Here is a 22,047-nt window from a genome sequence, read left to right on the forward strand (position 1 = left end):
TCAAGTTAAAAATTGCCTTCTAAAAAAAAGTATCTAAACCATTCCCTTGGCCCTTGTGATGAATGTTTCTCTTTATAAGGAGCTCACATGTGTTGAATATGGAGTGATACGCTTGTAAACTACTGGTTTTGCCACATGTGTTTTCTTTCACATTACTGTACACCATGCTGTGGTGTTTTTTTCCTTTGGGTAAAAGTTCCTTGACTGTCTTCTTTTGTCTAGGGTAAGGAATTCTTTATTCCTGCTGGTACAAGTAAAAAGAACCATGATGTCCCACATAATCAATCATCCCTACTATGTATTTTAGGAAATCCTCTTCTAATCCATACAAGCTAAAAAACATCTGGACACAACAGTTGCCAATGCAATCACTATCTGAGAGCAAAATGTAGTAAAATATATATTAGCATATTCATTAGGCATTTTGTTTGCTAGAAATCCAAAATTATTTTGGTTAGTGCAGAACACAGGAGAGAAGGGTTGATTATTACTATACAAGTTGGGGTTGGGGTTTTTTTCTTAAGAATTCACAGTAAATTCTTACACATGAATAATAAATAAATGGAGGGAAATAAAAGTACTTTTCCATTTTTAGAATTTAAGCTGTAAAGTTAGTAAAGTAATTATGTATTCCAGTAACTTTAAGCTTTCCACTTTATACTGTCAGCCAAGATCACAAATGGAATGAAAGGGGAATTGATTTTGAATTGTGCCTATTGATGAGAATCTTGGGTCTGTAAGTCTGCTTTGCTCTGTGGAGAAGGACCAGGTAATCCTGGTGGACAAGAATTTAGCATAAAATGGAGCACAGAAGTTCCATCTGAATGTGAGGAAAAAACTTATTTTCTGTGAGGGTGTCAGAGCGCCAGAACAGGTTGCACAGGAAGGTTGTGGAGTCTCTCTCTCTGTAGATACTCAAAACCTGCCTGGGTGTGATCCTGCACAGCCAGCTGTGGAGGTACCTGCTTTAGCAGGGATGAGTTCCCAACATCCCTTCCAACATCAACCATCCTGTGATTCTGTGATTCCATAATTGTGTGATTCTGTGATTTATGTGTTTACCTCAGGGATCTCAGTGTAACGTGCCAAATACACATTTTCCAAAGGATTCCCATACCGGCGGGGGAGTGCTACTATGAATAGCAAAAAGAAAACAAAATAGTTACAGGAATTCAGCTTTAGTCATCAATACAAGTTTAATCTGTTCTTTCCCCTGTATTGTATCTTGCTTGAAAAAAAATAACAATATGCAAGATTTTAGGGGCTGAAGATGCAGTAGAGGGAAATCTGTTTCTTGCACTGCTCCAGGGCTTGTGAATGGGGAACGAAGTGGAGGGCAGGTTACCGGGGAGAGCTGCAGGGTGTCCTGCAGCAGTGCAGATACGAGCACATTGTAAAGCCCACCTGGGAACAGTGAGTGGGAAGGGAATTGGGCTCTGGTGGAGGAGACACAGCCCCAGTGCTGCTGAATTGCCCCTTGGAGCTGCTGCTGGAGCCCTGCCCGTGGCTGGCTCCAGAGGTGCGTTCCCAGCGCACATCCGCGAAGAGGCTGGCATCAGAGCCAGCCTGGTCAAGCTGTGCTTGTTCTTGGGGCAAGCTCAGAAAGGTTTTCTGAAATGCCTGTCTGTCTCTGTGTAATTAACCCCCTGGGGAGGCCTTAATTGCTGAAACAGCCGTGGTTTCCCAGTAGCACAATGTTTCCCTTCCGGCTTCATTTCATACCCCTCTTCCAGGAGTCTGTCTGGTGTAAAGGAGCGCAAGCTTGGCTCCCTTTGAAAAGCTTTGATTAGTACTTGACCTAGCAACCCTTGCTCCCCTATGCCCAGTGCCTGTGTGAGCCGCTGACAGACCTTTCCTGGATACAACTTTTTAATTATTTTTAATAAGCCTGTCTGTGACAGAGATCCTGTACCCTGTAAGTACCTGCCAGTATTTACTTAGCAAATTTCATTATTAACAGTACTTCCACCTCCTTCAGCGAAGCTGTTAGGAAAATGAAGTGATATGAGATTGCAGATGTTAGTCACTAGGTGTGTGTAGTGCCAGTGCTTGTCTCCAGACCACTGCTTGTGATGGCTTACAGTTGTTCTTCTGGAGCTACCTGTCCCTGTCTATTCCAGAGGAGACAGGAGCTACCAGCAAGGACTGCATGTATATTTTTAAGGAAAGGTGAAAAGTGACTCTCCTTCTAAGTGCACAAGAATTCTATTGCAAAGCAAGTGCTGAGGCCTGGTTCAGATGTACATTTCTTCTTCCTTCCCCCTTCAATTGTTTTCTTTAGATGTATGGACCTGTGTCAACATGAATTTTTTTTAATGGTACCTCAGGCTGCTATCACAGGACTTACACTTACCGAAGAGTATGTTCCAAAGTGAGTGCAGAAACATGTCTAGACCCTGAGCCAAAAGATGCATGAAGAAGTCAGAAATTGACTCCTCTTTATAATCATAGAGATTTTCTGTTTGCTTTGGTGATATTTTTTGGATATAGTTTGTTTGTTTTGACATTTTGGAAGGAGGGGATAAAAAAGAATTGCTTCTCCCAGGTTTTCATTGATTGTGGCATTGTCAATGCCTTTTTTGTAAGCTCTCAAGTTGAGGGCTTAATTTTTCTCTGACATTTATAATGGCCTTGCAAAGCTGCAGTTCGTATTCAGTGCTTGGTATCAGGTAGAATTTTGCTGCTAAGGTTTAAATTGGATATCACTGGATTTTATACAGGATGGTCTTTTGCTTTAGTGCATTCTTATTAATGGAATGGTTCTGCCTGAAATGTGAGGGAAATGACCCCTTGATTACATTACTTTTTCACATGAAGCATCAAAAAAAACATTTGTTCTATTTCACAGACTTTCTCAAATACTTTTTCGTTAGGATGAAGTATTTAAATAACAGTCTGAAAGAGGAGAGGTAATCCTAAGAGCTACCTGCCTGCTTTGCAAGTGAATGAGAATAGTGACATATTTCTAAGTGAGGTGCAAGCTTCAGATGGTTTGGCTTTATTCTCCTCCAATAATTGAATACATCATTCTCTTCTTCCCTTCTTTTACTTCCTCCTTGTGTTGTCTTCTAATAATTTCTGTGTTAACATTTAACGTTTTTGTCTCATATTGTGCTAATTTACTAAAAAGAAGAAGCTAGAAGTGAAGAATGTTACTGGAGTTTAAGATATGGGAAAAAAAGCCCTCGAAAAATAGTCTGGCTGTTCTTTTCTGCCCACAATTTTTGCAGATGCCTCCTAATGCTGGTTGACAGTTTTAAAAACTCTAGTGATTTTACTATGTGATTTTATTCAAACAGCTGCAGGAGTGGTGAAGGTCACATAATAAGCACAAAATTTAAACCATTTTATGCAGGATCTGCACCCTTGTGTGGTGTCAGCTGATTCTGAGATGTCCAGAACATTAATAGTTCTGGCCTGCTCTCCAGTGTACATGGGCAATGGATGGGGGAGGATTGTTGAATCCAGGCTACAGTTCACTGACTTGTGCATTGAGCCCAGAAAGTGGATCTGAGCACGTTTCCTTGCCCTAAGCAGTTTCTAAACACTCTTTTGCAGAGGCTTTGTTACTCATGCTTCCAGCACAGAAAGCCTCTGCAAAATGCACCCACCGCTGAGCAGTTCAGCTTGTTGGGAATTGCTGTGTCAAGACCTGTGTTTAGCAAAAAAATGAACCAGAAGAGTTACAGGCTTCAGTGTGCAATTCTAGCAACAGTCTTTGAAACTTCCTGATGGAAGGGATGAATTGTCTGCAGTGAGAGATGACCTCTCCATCCTCTTGATAATGGTATATAATAAGTTAGTGCTTTTAAAATGCTGAGGCTTTTTAGTCTCTCCCTGATGAGCACAAATGGTGTGAGATCTTCAGACATTTAGCCAGTTTTGAAAATTGTATCCATAGTATCTGTTCGTCCAAAACACTAAAATAGCTATTTAAATTTGTAGATTCATTCGAAAAACATCTTTTTAACATTTGTCCCAGTGAAAAACCTGTCTATTCAAAGTGTCTCTAAAGAATAAAAGTAGCTGTTAATAAGCATGGTCAGAACTTTAAATCTCTTCAGAAGTGACAAAGTAACTGAAGGCAATAGGTTTAAAAATAGTGTTACAGCAGCCTTAGCCTTTCAAGGTCCAAGTCATGTACCCTAATTGAAGAGGAGGAGAAGTGGGAACAGAGTACTGGCTTAGTGCAGCTAATTTTTAGCCCACTTAGTGCTATCAGAATGGTAACAGTGCCTCTCAAGTGCCCTGCTTTTGTCACAAATCAGTATACACAGGCTTCATCAATCTTCCTGCTGCGAAGCTCGAGCACAGCGCTGAGAAGGATGGCAGTAACAGTGCAAGGGGTTGTAATGAAGACAAATTGCTAAATCTGATCTGAGTGTCAAAATACATGGGCTGAATGAGACACATTGGTTTCTATTTACTGTAGGTACTCTAAGGGTACAATAAACTCTGTTACATGGCATGTATTTATATGCAGTAATTAGAGGGAAACATGATAATCTGCTGTAATTGGAGCCTTCTAAAAAGAATTCAAATTTCCACTCGTTTAATGGGGACTTGTAAATGTGATGGGAATGTTGATAGAGGGATTATAATTTTATTCTACTTGGAATTTGGTCCACAATATCACTGGGGAAGTTGCTGCTGTAAAGTTTATGGTCACAGTTTGCAGGGGAGGAGGAGTTTAAAAACTTGCTAAATGGCATTTAAATATAGCACTCACCTCTCAGTTCTTCCCACAAACACCACACTGGTGGCTCAGCATTGGACCAGCCTGTGTTCTCCACCATCCTCCTCTTTTCCTCCAGCATCTCCCACACAAGAACTTAACAAATTTAAGTTTGTTTTGCTGTTGAGCCTGCTCTCTTGGGCTGTAGCCCTTGCTAGTGGTGATGCCTGAAGCCAGTGGTCCTTTGTGAGAAACTGCAGCATTTTCTGAAGAGTATAGACAGCTGTGTGGCAATATGCTCATGTATATTTTTATAGGAGAAGTACAAAAGCTGAAGTTCATTGGGTTTATGTAGCTGTATAGTGCTCTACAGCACATTCATTGCTTAAATCCTGGATTACAAGTCTGTGTAAGCATTTGTTTCATGGTTCTTTAGCATTGCCCACATTTGGCAGAAAAAGCTGCATTTTTTCTCAGTGACATGCTGGTGATGGTGTAAAAATGAGGCAGTGTGTCTGATTGAACATTTTGTCTGAGGTTTAAATGGCTCCAAAGGCACATGCCTTTCCCTTTTTAATACTGAAACCTATCAGAAAATGCAAGGGAAATTTAAAAAAAAAGGGTAAACATCGTCTTACCAGCTTGAGTTTGAAAACTATTATTGGTTGTGCTTGCTGGAAGTAAGAGAACTATTTTAATTATTTCTAAGGCCCTGAAAGTATTTCTAGTTGAACAGTTGGTTTGTAGAGGCAGCTTTCTAAAAAGACAATGAAAGATCTATCAATGTCATCTTCAAATGGTGACACACTGAACTTCAATGTCAACTTCAAAATTAAGGGGAAAAAAGAAAAGCAAATAATAAGGAAAGAAAGGAAAAAAGAAGAGAAGGAGGGTGGGAAGGAAAGAAAGGGAAGAAAACAAATAGTCTAAATTAAACAAAACAGATGTTCATCTCATATTACCTCTCCATGGGGCTGTCAGTAGAGGGAAATCCACCTGGCCAGTGTGGTGGTAGAGACACGAGGTCTGGGCTTAGGAGGCACAAACTGAGCTCTCTTACCCCACGGCACAGATTTCCTCCACCCCGTGTTCTGCTGCCATTTTCAGAAATAACCAGCAACTTTCCAAGGGCAGGAGGTGACTGGAGGTTGAAACTATCCTTCAGAGGCAGATTTCCATATGACATTGCACCCTGCTTCTCATGTGTATTTGGGCAGAAAGACTTACACAGCAAAATGTGGGAAAAGTCCTGGTGTGATTCATCTGTCTGCAGTGACAAGTGGTCTCCTCAACTAGACTGTTGTCTCTAACTTCATCTGTAAGATGAAGAATTATCAAGTGCATCACTGAAATTATTACTAAATCCATTGTAAAGTGAGTGGTCTCTGTGCAAGAGATATTAACAGAAATTTTAAAGAGCAAAATAATTAAGGCATTGTGTTTTTACAGATTACTCTCTTTTATTATTACAAATTTCAATAAATCCCAAATGTCCTGCTATTTTAGATGATGTCTTGAGAAGTAACAAAAGTAACAGAGATTAAGCATTGGGAAAACTGATTTTAATAACAATTTTCTTCATTCACATGAAATCTTAATTCTGTTTTCTTATTTAATGAAAAATACCTGCTTATAGATTTATAATAATGAGGCAAATTAAGCATGGATTTGGAAAAAAAAATAATTGTGTGTTTAAAGTCCTTAGTATTCCTTGTTAAATTCAGGTAGCCATTGGAAAATATACCCCCAATTCTGATGACATAATATATACACCAAAGGGAAAGGGCAAGAATGGGTCTGTATATCAACTAGTAGCAGTGACCCTCAACTCATTTGAGTTATTCAATGAAATACCAATAGCCTTGAGAGCCTGCGTGTGCAAAGAACACCTGTGACATTTCCATAGAATTTGCAGACTTTTAAAGTCAGCCCTGAGGATGCTTTGTTTACTTTTTTGCCTTTAATGGCTGATTTCAGTCTTTATTTTTTTTAGATAATAATGATCTCATTCTTTTAACTTTCTCATTGTTAGTTTGATTTTTTTAAAATTGTTTTGCACATGCTAACACCAGGATGATATCAAGGACAAATAAGCTACTGACAGTTCCATCAGTGCATCATTTATATCAGAGTACCTGATTCTGGCCTCTCTTGGAGAGTGTTTAAGCCATCAGCTAATCTGATACTGTATGGAAGTTCTTGCATGGCAGGATTTTAGTCCAGCATTAAAAATCTCTAGCTTGTTTGATTAATATATTTTATTGGTTTGGGATACCAATAGTAATGAAGAAAAGCAGTCCTCTTTTCTGCCTTTAATGAGCTTCCTAAGTAAAAAACCTTCATAACTCAATATGCAAAACTGGGGTTTTGTTATGAATGCTTGATGATTACAGCAATGAGCCAGATAGCTTACAGACCTTCCATAGGTGTAATGTAAGCTTAATTTATTTGGTATTAAAGTAAGAAAGCACAGCTCATATATTATTTATTCCCTCCTCAGCTCATGGGAAAGATTTGATTTTCCCAGTGCATTGACATGATGAGAGATACACCATCTACAGTGGAATACTGCCCCAAGTACATTTTTTACTAAATCATGTTTCATTGGACAGTGAGTCTGCTAGAAATGGGCAGGGAACAATTGGTATTATGATCCAGGATAAAAAACTGATTATCTGTTGAGATGAAAACCTGGTCCAGTATCAAGATACAGATGATTTTGCAGGTACTCATTCAGGTCCATGTTTCAAAGAGCATGGCAAGATCAGAGTCATCCAGGGCTGAGGCTTTGGGTCACACACTGCTGTCTGCAGTGGTGGTGGTGTCTCATTAGAAAAATCACATTTCTGATTGCTTTAATCGAGGCATTCCTCCTATTTGCATGTATCTGACATTTGCAGAGGGAGGGAGGGAGGTTGTTTTACAGATTTCATGAATCACTGACCTGAACCGTTGGGTCATGAAATGAAGAAATGAATATCCACAAAGCACAGCTCTATTGGCTTTTTCATGCTGGGCATCAAATGCCTCCTTTAGGATTTTCCTTGTAGACCCACAGCATTCTAGCAGCAGGTCTTGGCTCTAAGCACCTCAGCATGGAAGCATGGAAGGAGATATTCAGTGTACAGACTTTATTTGCTATTTTATCAGCCATTTTCCAAATCTTTTAAAGGCATAACAGAAAAAATGGAATTTTGCCAGGAAGGAAATCCAGCCTGCAGTCAGCCACCCTGCAAGGTTCTGAGCATCTCCTGGGAGCCTAGGGGTGTATAAGCACTTCCTTGACCCTCTGGATCTAATTAAAATCTCACTGGACTCAGCATCATGGACTAGAGCAAGAAAGTTACCTTACGATTGACTAGCATTATATTGAGATGTGTGATGTCACTGTGGAGAGGGGGAAGTATTATGCTGGGGGCTAGTTCAATTCCTTTGCTTATCCTGAGTGGTGTGCTTAGTCTGGCTTCAGTAGCAATGATTTTCCTAAACTTAACCCTAATAATCCAAGACATTGGTGCCCATGGCTGCATTTCCCCAGGCCAGGTGTGTTGGAAATGGGTGAGTGAATACATGAGAGAAAAGCAATTTAAGATATACTCAATACCTCGCTCTTCCCTTTGCAGAACTGTGAGATGGCAGAGCATTAGATCAATGCAAATTTGTAGAAAAGTATTATTAATACATCAAGATTTATTGCAAACTTTGAAAATTAGATCTGCACCCATGTGTTAAATGCTGTTGAAACAGAGAGGGATGTATTAGTGGTCTTCCTTCTTGTTTTATAAATCATTCCTCATGCAGACAAATTCTGTGGTTAATCTATATCGAGCTTTTCTTTTCAGTCAGGATTTAGAAGATTGGTCTAATGTTGCTTTCTCACTGAGGGATTAGCTCATAGATTAGCTCAGGGCTAACAGGTTTTTTCTTCATTGTATTTTTCTCAAGATCTGTAGCTCCCTTTTTTATGGGCTGGAGCCCACCTACCAGGCCCAAATTGGTCGAATATACTCTTTCAGGGTGTCTCTTTTGCCAGGCTCCATGCTTGGTGAAACAAAGAGTCATTGTGCAGGGTGCACTGCTTTGCTAAATCTTCACATTTTTATATGAATGTACCAATGTTTTAATCTTCCACAGAAGCCACAGGAAATCTTTCACATGATTTGAATCTATTTTAGATATACAGAGCCTTTCTGTTATGTGAAACATGTCTGCTTTAGTGCTATATGATGTTTTTTGGTAGCATGTGCAATACTCATCAGCTGCCAGACTGTTAATTTATGTCTGTAATGTTTGAGCATGCAAACATTCATGCACACACACACATTTTGCAGAGGTCTTGTTTTCCTGCCTTCACAGCTAAGACCAAACTGAGAGTTGAATTTAGGGCAGGGGAGCATCTTCTTCCTCAGTTAGAAACTACTAAAATCCTTTCCGGGCATAGGAAGTCCTACTATGCCTTTTAATTAATCCATCGTTTAGAAAAATGCCCTTAAAAAAGATTTCCATCCATTTGTTCTTTCTCCCAGGGTGATCTGTTCTCAGCTGTTCCAAATTCAGGCTTGTTACTGCTAAAAAAAAAAAAGAGTTGATTCTGGGATTTTTTCACAGCAACTTCACTTGACACCACCATTTATATGCACCAAATCCAACCACCCTGCAATACTGTGTGTGGAGATTCCAGCAATAATGCTTAAATTCTGTTGTCTTGAGCTGACTTTAGGCTGCTTAGGCACAAGTGTTTTGTCAGTGCTCTGTCCTCTTTTTTTTTTTTTTTTTTGTCTTTCCCTTCTTAGTGCTTTTCTTATTCACAGGTTTATCATTTCCAGTACTAGTGATGCATTAAAAACTCAGCTTTCCACAAAACTGCCCCCAGTTGATGAGAACCTTTTCCAGGACACAATGAATACACAACATTTTCTTTGAACCTCATCACATCTCACGGTCTTCTCACTGTAGCCTGTAATGTCGTTCAGTGTAATGTATTTTCCCTCTTTTTCTGATCTTTCAAGTCTTTCCCATATCACCACACAGTCCCTCCACCATATAATCCTTAAATATTCATATTGATCAAGAAAGGTATGCCAGATAGGATAGGAAAATGTCACGCAGAATCATGGTAGTTTGAAAAACATTTGCCTTTTGGTTTGGTTTTTTTTTTCCCTTTTAAAAATAATTTGTTATGGCAAAAGTGTATCACTGTGTGAAATGTGCTGAAGTAAGATGGGAGTTCTCAGCATAATTTGTAATATGACACAGATTAAGGTATTTACTAGATACCTAGAGATAATAAAACCTCTAATCAGGTTGAGAATCAGTTTATTAAGCATAATTGACTTTTTTTCCTCCCTAAATATATTATCACAGAACATAAGAATCCTAATGTTTTTCTTATCTAACTTCAACTTGATAATAATCAGAGACCAAACAGTTATTTTGCTTTTTATGAAGATATGATTTAAACAGAAAAGTATAAAGGCCCTGAAGCATCAAGTGCAAAGAAATCAGCCCTCAAAAACAGTAATTTTCTTTTCACAGCCTAACAAATTTCAGTTGTCAAGGAACATATTAATCTCATCATTCTCAAATGTAATATTGCTGTTTGCTAATCTCTCATGATACAGAGACATTGAAAATGTTATTGTAGCAGTCCTAAAGTACATTTTATGGTTTGGCAAAAAATAATACTTTCTTTGGCAAGGAATATTCTAAATATTCAAAAGCAAGGATTAACATGAGCACTTGAGAGCAAAAAATGTCAAAATCAAAATAATGAGTTATTTTTTCTCACATTCCCTGGGAAAGTAAAAAATACAAATATTGCTAATAGCAGTCTGTCGATTCACGGCTTTGACTTTTCTGAGACTCAGCATGTTATCTTTAATCCAGATACCAGTAAATAACTTAGTATTTTCTTCCACAAACTCAGATATATCTGGTTTTCCCATTGTATCTTGTTTTCTTCACTGTCCTTCCAGATAGTTACTAAGGTGTTGTTCTTAATCCTCAGATTGTTATTTTAAAGACCTTATTGGGAAAAAAACAGGGAGGATATAAACACAGGGTTTTTTTTAATTGCCACATTTTTTAAAATCCCAACACTTGACCACAGTTTAAAAAACACTTAGAAAATTTCTGCAAAATCATAAATTTTAGACCACACATTTTAGCTAAGCAGAGATAATGCTTTATTATCTGATACATCAAAGTATGCCAAAATGGCATGATATCAGTTGACTGAGAGGGACAGAAGGCATTGAGGGATGTGTGTTAGCTTGGTCTCAATAGACCATAATTTGTAGCAGAAGGAATCAAAATATTAACTGACACGTGAGGTTAATTTGCATTTACTCGTCGTCCTCCTCACCAAAACCCTGTTGTTCAAATGGACCTGCACAAACTCTCTTTGTGTAGCTTTGGACATATGTTTGTGGGATTGAATTGGATACTAAAACCTATTTTGTCTTTTTCACTGGGGTTTACCAAGTACAGTAGTTTCACGAATACAAGCCGCACGGATTATAAGCCGCACCCCCGGTGCCTCGACAATGTTGCTGTCTTTGTCAATAGATAAGCCGCACCCCGAATATTAGCCGCACTTTCGTTCGTCGCGAGAATCCGTGCGCAGCTTTCACAAATTGGCCAATTAGTAACAGGATCGCGGCATAGCGGGCTTTACTGGCTCGGGGCGGGGCCAGGCAGGCTCGGCCCGCTCATGGTTGCCGACGGGGCCGGGTGGCCCAGCTCAGCGCCACGGCTCGGCGGGGCTGGCCGGGTGGTGCTGCCGCCGCCGCCGGGCTCGCTGGCCCCCCTCTCCCGTCAGCACCGCCCCGCTGCCGCGTTCGCTCGCCCGGCTGGCAGGGCTGCCGCCGCCGGGCTCGCCGTCCGCCCCGCTGCCGCTTTCGCGAGCGCCGCGCCGCGCCTCGCGAGCGCCGCGCCCGCCCCGCGCCGCGCCCGCCCCGCGGCGCTTTCGCGGCTCGCGGTTCGCGGCTCGCGGCGGCGCTTTCGCGGCTCGCGGCTCGCGGCGGCGCTTTCGCGGCTCGCGGTTCGCGGCTCGCGGTTCGCGGCGGCGCTTTCGCGGCTCGCGGCTCGCGGCGGCGCTTTCGCGGCTCGCGGCTCGCGGCGGCGCTTTCGCGGCTCGCGGTTCGCGGCTCGCGGCGGCGCTTTCGCGGCTCGCGGCTCGCGGCTCGCGGCTCGCGGCGGCGCTTTCGCGGCTCGCGGTTCGCGGCTCGCGGTTCGCGGCGGCGCTTTCGCGGCTCGCGGCTCACGGCTCGCGGCGGCGCTTTCGCGGCTCGCGGTTCGCGGCTCGCGGTTCGCGGCGGCGCTTTCGCGGTTCGCGGCTCACGGTTCGCGGCTCGCGGCTCGCGGCTCGCGGTTCGCGGCTCGCGGCTCGCGGCTCGCGGCTCGCGGTTCGCGGCTCGCGGCGGCGCTTTCGCGAGCGCCGCTTTCGCTCGCCCCGCCGGCAGGGCTGCCGCCGCCGCCACCACGCTCGCCGGCCGCCCCCTCCCGTCTGCACCGCCGCCGCGTTTCCTCGCCCTGGCCGGCACTGCAGGCCCCCGCACCGCCGGGCTCCCCCACGCTGCTGGCCCCGATTATGCTGGGCTTCCCCCGCTGCCAGGCAGCCCCACCCGCCGGCCTTCCTGCTTCTGCCATGCTCCCCTGCACTGCTAGCCCCAGTTCTCCCGGGCTCCCCCGCCCTGCTGGCTCAGGCTCTGCCGCCCGCCCCCACACTGCTGGCCCCGCCTCTGCCAGGCTTTCCCACCTCTGCCGGGGCCGGCCGGGCTCCAGCTTGGCTTGGGGCTGCCGCGGGCTCTCACTTCCGTGTTGGCAGCTTTTAGAATTTTGTTAATAGATTAGCCGCCCCGGAATATTAGCCGCACTTCCGGGTTTCCACCAAAATTTTGGTCAAATTGGTGCGGCTTGTATTCGTGAAATTACTGTATATGTACAGTTAAGGATCTTTCACTGTTTTTGTTGCAGCGCACTAAATACTGCCTGAGTGCAGCACCACAGCCAGGGAATGACATTTAAAAAGTAAAATGCTACTTTCTTTGAATGCCTTCTCTTCAGGCGTTCAATCCTCATAATATCCGACTCTCAGTGTGAAAGTATCAGTTGAAAGCTGTGGCTTTTTTAATAAAAAGAAGTCTGAAGTGTACAGAAGATGTGTTATTTCTGCAGCCCTGGGAGGGTGCCTGATGATGGATCACTGTGGTGACGGGATGCCCAGCTTCCAGCAAGCTGCTGAGGTCCCAAAAGCAACCCTTACTGCTGCAGCACAGTGCTTAGCGCGAGGCAGTCATTTATCCTGCTTCCTGACAAAGTACATTACCCAGCTCAGAGCTGTGGGCTGTTTTTCTGCTCATTCAGTTCTTGCAGAGCTAATTTGGTGTCCCTTCCCTCTCCTCCAAGCTATAGCTGAGGGCTACCCCATGACTTTTTCCTAACTTGAGACACACTTCTGGTTCCTCTGGAGTGCAGTAGGTTCAACGAGCCCTTGAATCCCTAAAAGTAGTAGCTGAATACATGACACATTTGTGCTCTCTTTTCTAAAGGTTATTGAGAACGCATTCACCAGATTTACGTACCAAAACAGGAACTGCACTTGAGCTTCACTTGATTGACAAACTGCCTCACTAAGCCTGTAAATCGTAAATCACTTTTACATGTTCTTCCATATTAGTAATCTGTGGATTAGATCTGCTGCTGATACTTCATTTCTAAAACTGGATGCACTTTTGGAAAGCAAGTTTGGTTATATTCCGTATTTAATTTCTCAAAGGGAGCAGTGGCAGCATCTCTAGGTAGTGTAAAGCAAGGCTCCACATCATGAGTGAACATCTGCAGTAGTGACCCAGCACTGACCACAGGGATTAGTGCATGGGGCTGGCATAGCTGATTGGCTGTGCCAAGGGATCATGCCTCCTGCACTGGTCCTGACAGGATGTACTGTGCTGTTCAGGACCTCCCATAAATCAGGAGATTTCTCACGGCTGTTTCCGGCAGAGTACCCTGCCCCTTTAACGCCTCCTGAGACTGTCTCAGAAGCAAAGCAGCTCCTAAAACTTTTTCAATCTTTTCTGCTAAAAAAAACAACAAAGCAGCTCCTTAGAGGGACCCTTTCTGCTTCCTCCTTTCACTCCCTTCACCTAGTGAGGGCTAATTGGAGGCCCATGAAATGAATCCAGGGAAATTTGCTGCCTTGTCCCATATATCAGTCCTGCGCTACCAAATTGGGCATATTGTCTTATGCAGTGTTTTATTGTCCCCCAGATCACATTATCAGGGAGGCAATCTCACAGAGGTTAATAGCATTACTTGGTTGTCTCTCCATCTGACATTCCTGCTCGTTTTCTAAATCCAGTGTTTCACCAGTCGCTTTAGACGGCTCTACTGCCGTTAATTGGGTGCTGCTTCCCACTTACTTCAAACCCAGTTCTATAAATTGTAACTACTAGCAGCTGATTGTCCCTGCTCTTAACTTTCATTTCACAACTGGGAAGAGTATGTGTGGGCTGATATACCTGTCTTTTCAACCCCACTCTCTGACATTTGCAGTCCAATTATCGGTCACCTTGGCCGTCCCTTCAGTCCAGCTGTCCTCCCATTGGTATCCTATGTGTCAACACCTGCCCCATACACTGCCCTAATGGGGAAATAAACAGTAAATTATGAGCCTGTATAAATCCAATAAAGAGTGACTTTGACTCTGTAAACTGTGGAAGTGAAACTGAGGTGTTTTAGCTTACTGGAGTCAGGCAAGATATCTACCTATTGAGGGCCATGGTACCCATGCAGTAAGAACATGAGCCTTAAGGGCTATACATGTTAAGATTTCTGTGTTACATTTTTGAATCAATAGTTGTCATCAGTAGAAAGCAGTAAATTTGTATTAATCACTCTTGATTAAATATTTCCTTTCTACAGATAAAAAGTATGCTTCCTAAGCTCTGCTCGCATTTTACATTTTATTGACCCTTTGCACAGCAGTGAATGCCATCCTGTGGCTACAAAACCCAAATGCATGTTAAAGACTAATTCTGCAGAAGAATCGAAGTGCTGAGAATATTTTAAAAGTTGTGATCTTTTAAAATTCCTCACGCACTGCAGGAGTAGAATACCATCTAATTATTATTCTGACACATAAAGATCCCTTTCCAGGACTCCAGGCAATATGCAATTAATTAATTATAATAGTATTAATTGATTAATTAATATTAATAACCTGAACATTTTAATGTGTTCCAAGTGTTACTCTGGGAAATAAAGGTTTTGGGACAGAATTTTTTTCTTTTCAACACATTTGGGATATTAAAACTTGGGGACAGCTTTTCCTGTTGCATCGTTACCCCAAAATGACTTTGTTCCCATACACACACCTACTTATTTATGTTGGCAGTATGGTCTTGACACGTTCTGAAAATTAATTTGTATACATTGCTGTTCACAGGATCACTGCCTATGTGTGTAACAGATTGAACCAACAGGAAAAAAATTGTGCTGAAGAAAATAATTGCATGTGAAATTGCTATTTCTTCAAAGCAAATAGAAAATCCCACATTTTCCTGGGTGCTAAATAAGATTGTTCCCAGTCAGTTATCAGGCATACAGTGGTGATGCTGCAGTGGTGCACACCTTCCCTACCCTTCAGCTGAAGGCTCTCAGCTTTTGGGTACTCATGCAGCTGAAGCCCGGGACTGGGCAAAAGCTCTGTGAGAATTAAAACTCCTGAAATTAGTTGAGCTCTGGATGCCCTCTGTTCTCAGCAAAGTCAATAGGAAAATTCCCATTGATTTCCAGGTGTGAGGGTTTCACAACTGGCCAGTACTTCCATACCAAGAAGGTGTCTGTAATTATTTGGCTGTTCAGACTACATGAGATTGGTTCATTAGGGTGATACTTGTCTTCACACTTGCCCTGTGTGTCGGTTGAGCAGTATCTGTGTACCCTGCTGTCCATGTCATGGTTGGGGAGGCCGAGAATATTCTCAAGTGTTTGTGGTGATTTTTAGAGATTCAGCAGAGCTGAGAAAAGAGCTAAACCAACTTAATGAAAAACAGGGTTACAGTGAACCTATCCCTAAAGGTTCACTTAGCTTGTGTCAGTCTTGTCTAGTGAGAAGGAGCAAGGTTTGTACTGTGTCTGGTGTAACACAGAGTCCTGCTGCACCCATCAGGGAAGGGGATGATAGCTCTCATTCTTTATCACCAGAACGGTTACCTCAACTTCAGTTTCACTTCTTTGTACTGGACACAACACCTGAGCCCATTTTCCAGGTTGAGTTCTCCAAGCTGGAAAACCAATGAGGAAAAAGTAAAAAAGGTGATCGGTACAAGAATGTGAGTTTTACTTCAAAATTGGAAGCTTGGAATCCCTCTCGGAATTGTTGCTGATTGATTGTCAACCAGCTTGTAAAATTGACCCCATGCCAATATAAATTGGCTAGTATATATTTACAGGGCATAAAAAATCAAAGCCAAGCAGAGGTTGAGATAATAAGGCTTGTCTGTATTGCCTGTTAGATGAAAGTGTGATTAAATATGGCCCAATTAATGCCTGTTATCTGTCCAAAATTGATTTGTAACAGAAAGTTGTGAAGTAGGCATCAAGAAGTAGAACTTTTTATTACTAAAATCAAAGCAACTTTTGATGTGATTTACTTTAACCTGGTCTGACAAAAACAGGATGATAATGTCATTAAAAAATCTACCATGGGAAGAACCCCAACAACCAGGCTCCTTAGTCATGCTTATCTCCTTATTTTAATTACTTTTCATACTAATTTTCTGAGAATTTTTGTACTATTTTGTAAGATATTTTAGGATGGAATCCTCATCTGACTCCAAAAAATAACTTTATTCAAATATGCATGAATAATTGCTTTGATATTGTCCTCTAAGTTGATGAAAATTTTGATTTCCACCTCCTTGATAACCAAAGAAATTACTGTCAAATAATTTGAATATCATCTTCATTTTTTTTCCCCTTTTTGATTATTGAAAACAGTCACTGCAATCTTCCTGGATGACTATTCAGTAAACACAGATAAATTTCTTAGGTCTAAACCATACAGTTTTGCTTTTTGCATATTGAAAATATCTCTAAAGGGTATTCAAAAATTGGGAAAAGCCTGTATCACTTAAAAGTCTGATTTATATACTTTCTACCCAGCTACAAAATCAATTTTTTATTAATCAGTTTTCTAACTGGTAAGCTTTATTTTGAACATAAAACTGTGGGAGCCACATTTTTTACTGCGAAAAATCTAAATTGCATTTAAATGTCAGAGGCTACTTGTCAGTCTATCAGCTGTAAAACTGTCTTTAAAACGTTTTATCTGTGTGTGTGGATGGAGAGCACTCATTTCTTGCATATTGTGGAAAAACAGTGTAAGATGAGAATTGAGTATTTTCAGCATTATTGATGGGACATGCGGGCTTTTACATTAATGTTAATGGTTCTGGCTTTGCCTGCTTTGGTATTGATCAAAGGCTTGTTGGTAAGTGATGAGTTCAAAGACAGATTTTTTTTGGGAAGGGGGTTTGGGGGGGTGGACTCTGAGTTTCTCTGTAGTAGTAAAACTGGAGAATTTAATCTCAAAAGTTGTAGTTGTGCAATGTTTCTTCACACAAAATTTCTTCAGTGATCAAACACCTTGGTAAAGTTGCCCCATTCTGACTTGGGGAGTGAGCACAGCTCTCCTCCTTTTGCTCTCTCGTTGTCATCACTCATTGCTGTCTGCCTTTTGGGTGGATTTGTTTTCCTTCTGTGGTTTATTTTAAACCCTGATTATTTCAGGAGCCCTGCTTGCAGCACAGATGCACAAACAGTTTATTTATTGGTGGGTGCAAATGGATGACAGGGGAAGAACGTCTGGAGGAGGAGCTGGAGAATGGGGCTGGATGCGTCTTAATCTGCTTTTCAGCCAGAGACAAGGTGGTGTCATCCCCTGTTAGCACAACCAAGTGCTGCTTTGGGGAAAAAAAAAAAAGAAACTGTTGCCTTTCTTTTGAAAAATCTCTGGTTCTGCTTTACATAGTAGCACAGAGTTTGGATGCAGTGTACCTATAAAGTAAATAAACCTGGGTATCCACAGTGTATATCTTTCATCTCATTGCTGGCCAAATAAACATTTTAGCTCCTTAGTAACAGCAATATTGTTTTAAAACTGGCCATCACAGAGCCTCACCTGAGGATGGTTCCTCCAACATCAGAAGGCAGTGGATGTCAGCATAACAAAAACTGTTTAGAAGTAGGTTTTTATAACATGATTTAGAACACAAGATGATTATTCCCTCTGAGGACTGAAAGTTTTGGTTGAAGTTGTTGCTTTGTTGTAACAGAAGGTTCTGCCACAATATGTCTAAGGGTGTACACTTCCATACTCTGCCTTTTCTTAAAGGATCTTGTGCCACATTAGCATGAAGCAGTGCTGCTGACTTACTGCCAGATAGGTGGAGGGCTATTGCCACACACCTGCTCTGAATCCAAGAGTTTCTTCTAAAACACTTGGGTCAGCTTAGATATCTGGGCACCCATGCTGCAAACTGACACAGCTGCACACCCAAACAAGGATGTAAAGTAAACACTGTTGATTAGTTACCTCCATGGTGACTAGTACTATAGCTTGATTAGGTTTTGGCAATAAAACAGCATGCAGTTTTTGAGCAGGACATGTCTGTTGGTAGTTAAGACAGAACATAAATTATTAATACTACGAAAATATGTTAGAAGCATGGATAACATATTGTGTCTTTATTAATAGCCAGAATGTTTTTCTTACATGATTACACATATTGACTGGTCTAGTATGAAAAAAATGGAAGTTTGGAGATATGTAACAATCTTCATCATATTGGGGAAACTGAAAAAGGTTTTTGGTTCCTGCTTATAGTGAAGATGAGAATCAAGTAACTTTTATGGATAGAAAATGAAGAGTAATTGGATCTTGGTGAAAACAGCAGTGTGGTGAGCTTACAAGTTGATGCACACCTCTTTTGAAGCTGAAGCACAAAAACTGAGAGCTACTATATTTCCTGAGTGCTAAGATAAAATTTTTGGAGAAGGGCATTATCTGTAGAGGTAGATCTTATAACGGAGAACTTATCAATATTTAATCACAGGTGTTTCTTATCGCAAGAAAAGCAAAACCCACAAATGGGTGAAGTAGATATTGAGGTATGAATCAGATTAAAATCGACATAGAGAGTACTACTAACATTAAACTGCATGCATATCTTGATTTGCAAGCTTTGTGTTATTTAAATCTCCTTGAAGTGAAGTATTCTCACATTTGACTATTCATTTTCTGTTCACAAAACTCACAGATTGTAATCTTCACTTTCAGCAGGAGCTAAACACCTTCTTCAAAGTTTACTGTGAAGATCAATAGGCAACTTTTATCTTCTTTCTTGTTTAGGGGCTATGATGGTAGTTATACTTCTGTTTAGTAATAGGTTGTCCCTCGGGAAGTTTCATATGCCTAAAAAATTATTTTTAAGCAATTGCATATCATACTTTATTTTGTTTGTAAGGTGTCAGTCTGAAGGTGGGTAAATGTCCTTCGACAGGCGCTATCAGGGGACAGTTCAACGTGTATTCTTTTGCTTTTCAATTCTTTCTTCATTATATATTTAGCAAGACTCATTACTCTAGCCTCATGAGCAAAGAGAGGAAGCTGATATTGTACTCAAAACACCTTTACAGTTCTTGTTTGGAGACTGAGGTTGATGTTCTTACTGTGATCTCAAATTTTCCCATCTTCTTGTTGCCAACTTTGCAAACTGCTGGGATATGATACGTGCAGTTTCAAGCTGCTGTTATCACCTAGAAGGTCAGAAAAAGTCCTGGTTGAGCAATGCTTTTTCTTACCAGAGGATTATGTGACTGTACACTACAATTAGGCAGAGGAGATAAAGCTTTTCTGTATTTAATTCCACCAGTGGAAGTAAAAGGCGCTTCTGATCAGTCTTCTGGAAAATCACTGACTTAGAGTCACTTCTGGACAAAGTTTAATCTGCATTTCATCAAAAGCAAATTATATGAGCTTGACATTCCTGAGGATTATAGTTTTCTTTTTACTCAGGGAAAGGAAGGGGAAGGTGCTTTCTGAGATTGCCTGAAGGAGTTTCCTTTAAAACATGACAGGCTGCTCTGTTTTCCTGGGAAGCTAATGGAGTAATGGTGGGTTCTGCACTTAGAATGTATTGATTGAGGAACTGTAAATAAAGCCTGATGCACAAAGGTCGCCAGGATCTCCAAACTGTAATGAACTTTAAAAGCAGTGCCTGTGGAAAATTGCTATTTTTCTTTTAGAGGGTCACTGTCAAGAGCTATGCAGATTCTTCCTTTTATTGCTACTAAAGCTGAAATACAAGTCTTCAGTTTCTTTACAGAGACTTGTTTACTGTTTCTGTTTCCAAAAAGCTTGTAGAATGAAGTGAGACATGGGATAAATTTTGGACTTTTAAGTCACTTTTTCTGATATGTCATTCTGCCAGGTCGTTTGGTTACCATCTACCAATCTCAGCACTCTGAGTCTGACAAAAGTTAAGATTTGAAGCCTCTAAGGCTTTCTTCAACACACTCTTCTAATATTTAGGTTTGTGAATACTACAGGGAGCATTTAACTCCAAATGAAAAAGCCTGCTTTCCTTCCTTTCTTCCTGTCTTTTGGCAATACAGCACTGAAATTACCTGATGTCATCATTAATTCTCAAATGGTTTAACAGACCATTATGCATCGTTTTCTAGCTGGAGTGTGGCTGGAAGCCATTGACATTCCTAATCAAGCACCTAGAGTGTTTATGTCAGTAATAATCTCTTTTTAAAATGTACTCTCAATTATTTATTTCTCACACCTGGCCAGAGTGAATGTATTATTTTTTGGTTTTTATGTTTGGAAACAAAGATTTCCCAGATTAGCACATTGTAAAGGAAACAAGGAAAGATGGATCATATTGATATGATTGGAGCTCTTCTGGACAAGAAGTGTAATCTGTCTTTTGGGACAGCACCACATCCTATTAGAATAAGTGAAATAAGCACTACCCATTTTTTTCCCACGGTTGCTAGATAAGGGATTAGAAAGAGAAGGTATCTAGTTTGCTACAGCTAGCTCAGTATTCATTTTGAAGTAAAAAAAAAATAAATTAAAAAATAAACAAAGAAAACTATGTACATTTTTTCTTCTCTCATATTCTGTATTTGAGCTACACTGCCTTCACTTTGTAGCAATAATCCGACATGTACTTCAGTAACAGCGTGCATTTCAGAAAAATATTTCCTTGTAAGAATTTAGCCACGAGTTTAGTCTCTCTCTGAAGTAGGCAGAGATAGTAATTCAGTGCATCTGACTTTAAAGTTCTGTTCATCCCTGGATGAGCTCTCCTTTATAATCTTTCACTTCTACTGGGCTGAATTCCAGAGACTTACAATAGGTACTGCAGCTCGTTTACACGTTGGCAGAAGAAACAAACCCATTAGTCACTAACAGCAGGGGTATGCCTCAACTCTCCCGCTCCCTTTGATCATTCTTCTGCCTTCAGTAACTCAACCAGATTCTCTTTTCTAAGGTTTTCTGAAGCAAAATTAGCATTTCTTTTTGGAGGAAGAGAGAGACTTTTACCTGAAGACCTCGTTGTGCACACTCCTTTGATGAGGCACAAGTATCTCAGCTCACTTTACCTTGCATTAATCAGTTATCACACTAAAAAAATAAACAAGCAAATATGACATCTTCAGCTTTTTGCAATGCTAATGACAGTGATGTGACAGTTCCTCAGAACTTAAAAACTGAGTAGGCTGAGTACTTCCTCCTGCCAAAGAATGATAGGAAGAAGATACTTGTTCTTCTCAAGGCTTGATGACTCACATTAAACACCTGCTAATTGTCTTGCACTTGTTGAAGTAACATCCCTGCTAGCTGTTCCCTCCAGCTGAGTTAATAATTACCTTGGAAGCCATGAGCTTTTGTTAATGAGACTCAGTGTAGTACTCTTAATTCAGGAGGGTGGTCCTCACAGTTGTATTTGTATTCTGAAAGATTCAAGAACTACACCGTCTCCAATTAAGTGTCATAGTCTGACTCATAGGAGTGACTGTCTCAAGGCAAAATTCCTTTTGTCACCATTGCTGCGGTCTGCTAGGCTGGATTAGGCTGATTATTAGGCAATACTTCCACAATGGATGTCTCCTCCATGCCTTCTCCAAACTCACGAAATTCTCACATCTAACATTCCAGCTGTGGTATGTTAACAGTCAGTGCCAGTCTTCATTTTTACTGGGAAGGTCCCACTTCCATGGAAGTCCTGTTGTAGTTGTTCTGTGGACATGAGCATAAACATGAATTTCTCTCAGTCCTGTTGGGAAGGGTG

The 22,047-nt window shown here is 41.2% G+C and overlaps 1 protein-coding gene across 11 annotated transcripts in view; it reads left to right on the forward strand.

Annotated features, from left to right (window-relative positions):
- FAT3 (FAT atypical cadherin 3) overlaps positions 1–22,047 on the forward strand; it is a 404,304-nt gene that overhangs the window by 265,342 nt on the left and 116,915 nt on the right. The window lies entirely within an intron of this gene.

This window comes from Catharus ustulatus, chromosome 2 (genome assembly GCF_009819885.2).
Source record: "Catharus ustulatus isolate bCatUst1 chromosome 2, bCatUst1.pri.v2, whole genome shotgun sequence".
NCBI lineage: Eukaryota > Metazoa > Chordata > Aves > Passeriformes > Turdidae > Catharus > Catharus ustulatus.